The sequence below is a fragment of the Durio zibethinus genome, chromosome 26 (genome assembly GCF_047325235.1).
Source record: "Durio zibethinus cultivar Kanyao isolate XHJ-2024 chromosome 26, ASM4732523v1, whole genome shotgun sequence".
Taxonomy (NCBI): Eukaryota; Viridiplantae; Streptophyta; class Magnoliopsida; order Malvales; family Malvaceae; genus Durio; species Durio zibethinus.
This window is the reverse complement of record NC_143187.1, coordinates 17567630-17574154: the sequence shown is the minus strand read 5'-3', so window position 1 is coordinate 17574154 and position 6525 is coordinate 17567630. Positions and strand designations below refer to the sequence as shown.

At 28.8% G+C, this 6525-nt stretch overlaps 1 pseudogene across 1 annotated transcript; it reads right to left on the bottom strand.

Moving 5' to 3' along the window:
- Nucleotides 1-3071: 3071 nt before the first annotated feature.
- LOC111274083 (F-box protein At5g07610-like) lies at nt 3072-6112 on the bottom strand (annotated as a pseudogene). The gene is made up of 3 exons (XR_016334362.1): nt 5878-6112; nt 5625-5731; nt 3072-4441 (listed from the first exon to the last, which is right to left on the bottom strand). The product of XR_016334362.1 is annotated as an F-box protein At5g07610-like (transcript).
- Nucleotides 6113-6525: the final 413 nt, after the last annotated feature.

The window sequence follows — 6525 nt, the reverse complement described above, 5'->3', positions numbered from 1 at the left end:
GTTTAACCAACTCTCCCTTCTCCTTTTTCTCTCTCTGCTTTTCCTGGCTTTTCTTCTTTCTCTGCTTGGTTGTCGACACACACCTTAAACAACCCCACCTCTTTTTATTAAGTAGCTAGGGCTCTGTGTAAAATAAAATATCAAGGCCCATGGCCTTTACTTGGTCCAAAACCACTTACATGGGACTGGACCCCATTTTCCTAACACAATGCATAAACAAATATATAAACAGCATATGAATCAATAACATTGATTTTTCTTCAAAATGCCTATAAAATAAATTTGCAAAAACTTTGTAGCAACCAGTAGGAAATAATTTTAATTATATTAAATTGCAGTAATAATGATTAAATTTTTTAAATAATAACTCTTAAAACTCTTAACTAATTGAATTTCATCAACAAAAGTATATTTTACAAGAAAATGAGGTTTTAGCAAGGGAAATTTTCATTGCTAAAAAGGATCATTATCGACAAACTTTTTATGGATTTGACAAATAGTATCTTGTTAATATCTTTGACAATTAGTATCTTATTAATATCTCCTACTATTTTTGAAGTGAGCTTATCAAAATTTTTTTTTATAATATTTGAATATTTGTATAAAGTTTGTAAAAATTTTTGTAAAAGATTAATTTATTTTTCAATCAATAAAATGAAAATTTTTATTTATTATATTTTGATCTATTTTTTAATATATTTTAAAAGTAAATATTTTCATATAAAATCATCAAATTGGTTGAAAACCTAAAAGGGATTTATCCCTTACCAAAAGGATTGATCATTTTTTAGTTTCAACCAAAAAGATTATTCTGTACGAAAAAGATTAATCCTTTTCTTAAGAAGAATGATCTTTTTTGCATAGAAATCCTTTATATTAAGGAAGTTTTACAGAAAGATAATAGGGTAATAGTGACAAAAAATTGTCACTAAAATTTTATCAATGGAATTAATTTGTTTACAAATACTTTTAGAGGAAAATTTTATAATTATAAAATATCGAGGAAAATATATAATTATAAAATTATATAATTATAAAATATATTTTCCTCGATATAATTTAAAATATTTTCCTCTAAATAAAATTTATAATTATAAAATAAAAATAATTAATAATACAAAAACTATATAATTAAATATTACTTTGTTAAGTTTCAATTTATTTAAATATATTATTATTTTTTAAAAATTATTTAATATATTGCTACCATTTTTATTAATTTTCAATTATTTATCAACAAAGTTTTTATTTGACATAAAAATAATTTAGTAACTTTAACTATTTATTAATTTTGTAAAAATTTTATTTATGTACAACCTTTAGCGTCATGCTCTTGGTGGACATTTTATATTTTCACTACAATTAGTCTTATGTTATTGTTATTTTTGTATCCATACACATACTATTATTAATTTTAATCTCATTATTACAATAATTAATCTTACATTCATCACTTTTTCAATCTCACTAAAGAATTTCACTACCAATCTAAATGAATCCTTAGTAACTTGGCATGCATGTAAAAAATATTGGTATAGAAATCTTAAGGTCCATTTGGATGAGTAATGAGATTAAAAATAGTAGTAGAAGTGAGATTACTAGTAATAATAGTGAGATTAAAATCAGTAATGATATATGTATTTAGATACAAAAATAACGATAGCAGTGAAATAAATTGTAATGAGATGAAAAATTAATAATTGCATACATTAGACTAAAAATTATATATAATAAAAATTTAAAATTATTTAATATTTATAAAATTATAAATATTAAATAATAATTGTGCTAGTAAATAATTAAATTTTATTTGTTTATTATTTTATTATATAATAATATAATATATTTGTTCATTATTTCTTAATTTAAAAAAAATAAAATTAAATAATGGAAAAAATAAAAAGGAAAAGCTGAATTATAGGGATATTTTTGTTTCTACAACCTAACTTGAAGGACTGAAAAAAAAAATACCCAGTTGCTAACTGGAGCAAAATATTCGATAGACCACCATTAGAAATCCAACTGCACTGACTTTATATTTGGATCTCATTTCTCCACTTAGCATAAGTTTCCATGCTTAGCATCCAAATGCAGCATTAGTCACCAAGTATTACCACAGTAACAAGTCGAATGAAAAGAAATATATCTCCAGTACTAAGTACTGCCACATTAATAATGAAAATTATTCTTAGAAAAGAAATATATATCTTTACTTACAGGCAGGTGAAAGACCAGCCTGTTTACTAATTGATTTCCTGAACAAAACAATATTATGTATTACAACAACTGAAACATAATCAAATTAATCATCAAGTATATGTCAAAATTTGTACAACTAACAAACAATCTTATACAGTTTATTCATGTGCACGTGTTTAAAGAAAAAAAAAAAAAAAAAAGAGAGACAAGAACTAGAGGGAGAACTATCAATGCTAGATCATCCAAAGGATTATTGTTTAATTGATTCTAAGAAATGGAAGAGTCATTGACCAAATGCAGAAATATTTTCTCCCCTACTATCAATCAGGTCCAAAAATTAATTGAGGGTTTCACACTTTTTATTCCATATTGATTTTGTCTTTTATACTTGAAATTATGAAAGCTTAATTATTCATTTTTCAAATTTTTCATAAAATAAAAATTATTTTTCCTAATAAAAAAACATCTGCCTCATTTAGCATTGTGTTTGAGTTTCAGAATACAGCTTTTGAACACAAACGTAATGCTAAGCATACTATGATTTACGCTATGATTTGTTAAAAAATTTTTTCAAAAACTAAAAATAAGTTAACCACAAAAGTTAATTGGGATGTGCAATTGTAAATTGAAATGTATGGTTTAGAGACAAAATTATCAAATCCCCACTCAATTATTTATTTTTGACAAAAATAACTTATTTTTTCCTTTCTAATAGTATGTCCTTTTTAAACATTTTAATTTTTCACAGCAATGCAATTCTTCAAAAATCTTAAACCATAATTTTTCACAACAATTCTTTACAATATTTTTCAAACACACTTTTCCAATCTAAGCTTTTCCAATTATAACAACAATGTTAAACTGGACTGAAATCATATAAAAGTAATGATATCATTTGATCAAAATAAATTAATATATACGTGTATTATCCTCATATATATATGTTCCACGGAAAAAAAAATGGTTATTGGATCAAAAATGCATCCGAAGCACTTAGGCCATTGTATTCATCTGTACAATGCAAGGTTCTAACTTTAAATGTGACAAATAAGAGACTCAATAGTAAGTGTTCGAATAAGGATACACTCTTTCCCATAAATACCACAACCCCAGACCCTCATCCACTTGATTATTTGTCTGGAGCTCCATCAAAGTGCTATCTCTAACTTTAAATGTGACAAATTCACCTGGAACATGTATGACCATGAATAACTCATCTTCATCTCCTACATGCCGGCCAGCAATGTGTAATATAGATAACTCGTTACTTCTTCGCATTGCTGGAAATTGCAATGCTACTATATCAAGATTGAGATGGTACTTGACAAACCAACTAGAATAGTCAGCTTTCATCTCCTTCACGTCAAATCCTGCAGTAAAAGGACCATAGGCCTCAATTAGAAACAAATGGCCTCCTGATTCTCCAAAATATTCCAGATTTCGTTTTGTCCATCCCTCTTGCATAGGAGGCATTGGCATTGTCAGCATAAGTTCTCTTTCAGTGTTGAATCGAAGTGCCAAATTTCCACTGCTAATCCAATGTAATGCACCATTCCAGAAGACTCCCCTGTTAAACAACATATCTTCATCGTAAACAGTGAATGGTTTTCCTGAAGCTTTCCAGGATTCTGTGACTTGACTGAATATCTTTACCTGGCGATGATGTTGTGACAAATATGAATCACAAATGCATACAATTTTGTAATGGGGTGACTTGTTTGGATCATATGCGATGTTAATGCCAAAAACAAAAACAGTTCTGCATTCAGGATTAGGCAGGCAAATATACTGCTTGGAAGTAGGGTTGCAGATGTAGTGCTTGCTAGTAGGGTCGCAGATGTAGTACAAGCGACAACGTTCTAGACATCGGAAGCTGCTACATAGGAGAAGTCCATTGCAAGAATGTTGTATACAAACACCCTTATCATCCTTAATGAAAGCGAGAGATGGCTTAGGAGCAGCATCAATCTGTCCTTCAACTGGAAAATATAACAATTCTGGGTACAGCTCAAAATACAAGAAGTTCTGCAGGAAGAATCCTGAGACATGGTTGCGTCTTGAATAATTGGACTTGAAAACAGGGTCTAAGATGAGGCCATTCCACCATTTGCAGACTCATTTGCATCCCACCAAAGTCTTCAATGGTAGTCTTAGTAAAATATCAACCATGACATCATTATTGAGTACACTCAGTTCTGGTTTTTTGCTAGAACTCATGGCTGTAACTAGTGATCAATTCCTTCTGTAATAAGAAAAACCATATGATAAACCAAACTTTGATGAGCAAAAAGATAAAGAAACTGCTTAAAAAGGAAAAAAATCAATAAAATGATGATCAATTAGACATCAGAAACATATGAAAATACATGGTTTTGACAGGAAACTGATTTTGGAACCAAACAATATATAGAAGCTTACTAAAATTTGATACAGCTGTTGTTCCATCCAAAAGAAAAATAAGGAGCGAAAATATAGAAAAGTCAAGAGTCGATCACATCCCTTAATTTGTAAGTTTCTAAAGTAATTTCTTGGAAACTTAGCAGAACGTTGGTATCTTCTACGATATGGAGTAGTTGACGGTTCACGACTCATGACTTTTTACCTACCAACATGCAGCATCCTAGTTCCTGCCTTTGTGATTGCCAACTAGCCATCTGGTCCTTGGGCTTTAGGGAAGAAATTTCAAAGGTATATTGGGCAAAGATAAACCGTTAATTGAAGCTAAAACTTTAGTTAGCTCAGCCAACTTTAAGATATGACGTTCAAAAGATATAAGCTCAAATCCCAATACTTACGAACCATTATTTTATCCCAGACTGCGGGCTCTTATATACATAAAAAAAATAATAATAAAAGAATGAAAAGAATAGAATTTTGCTAAAGATTTAAAGACTAGAAATCTAATTTAATTACTTATATACATAAAAAAAATAATAATAAAAGAATGAAAAGAATAGAATTTTGCTAAAGATTTAAAGACTAGAAATCTAATTTAATTACAACGCTAACATTTCTCCTACTAAGACTCATGATATAAGAAGAAAAAAATAGTCAATTATAACTCAAGATTTAGTTCAATTGATCATAAAATTACCCAAGAAGGCACACCACAGATTTCCAATTCCAATCTCTGCACTTACATTACCTTTCCCTATCCTTCTTTGTAAAAAAAAAGCAAAGCATGAGCTAAACTAGAATTTGAAGAAGTTGTCGAGGCAAATTCATCAAAAGCAATTAATAAGAAGCAGAATTTACAGTACTTTGAGACTTTGAGTTGATTGACGGGAGGAGAAAAGAAAAGCATACCACATGGACTGATTTATTATTAATCAGGAATTGATTAAAAATTAGAAATTAATTACCATGACCAGATTGTAAAAGTTCGAACTACAAACGGAATTAATCAGGAAAGGACAAAAATTTACCGACAAAATTTCCATCGGAAGATGTTATTGCCACCTCGTTTTTCTGTCAGTAAATTCCGACAAAAATCTGTCGAAATTTTTGTCAGATATGAGAAAATCTGAGTTCCCTGGAAAATCCGTTGGTAAATGGGTATTTTTTCAGACAGAAAAATTGTCAGAAATTTTCCATGTTCTATTGTAATGTTGGAGGGTTAACAAAAAAATTTAAGCCAAAAATGCAAAGAAACAGAATCAATCCACAATGAACACTTACAAGGAATAAATCTCGGTTATTCACACAGATGATGTTATCTTCCTTCCATATACCTCATACCCCTTAATAAGTAGAAAAGGCTAGAGAAATTAAGAAAGATTCAGAGGGTTTTGAGGAAAATTTAGGCTGAAAAATAGAGTAGATGTACTTCTGCAGTTGGCGTTGATCTCCAAATTTTAGTTTCGGCGAAGTATTTACTCGGGGGCTTGAGGTTGCATAAAGGTCATTACCAAACCAAGTACTAAAGAAGGCTAAATATAACATTTGCGTATTTTGTCAATTAAATATAATATTTTTAATTTAATTCAATTTAATGCAAAAGATTCTTGAATATGCTATAATAACGGCTCCATTATGACAGTATATTAGACGCATACAAAAAAAGAATGAAGCTGGTAATTTGTTTTAAGTTTGATGCTAAAATACGAACATAAATGTATTTTCATCTTAAAAGAAGAGCAAAATGTTTATAAAAACCCAATTAAAAAAAATAATATTATTAAATCATAAAAAAAAAGTAAAAAAAAAGGGGGGGGGGATTTAGGGTTTTAAAAAAATGATTATTAGAGAAAGATTAAGAAGGGGATAACGGATTCGTTATTTCTAAAAGTAAGACTAAAAGAAAATTTTATTTGAAACACTTAGGTA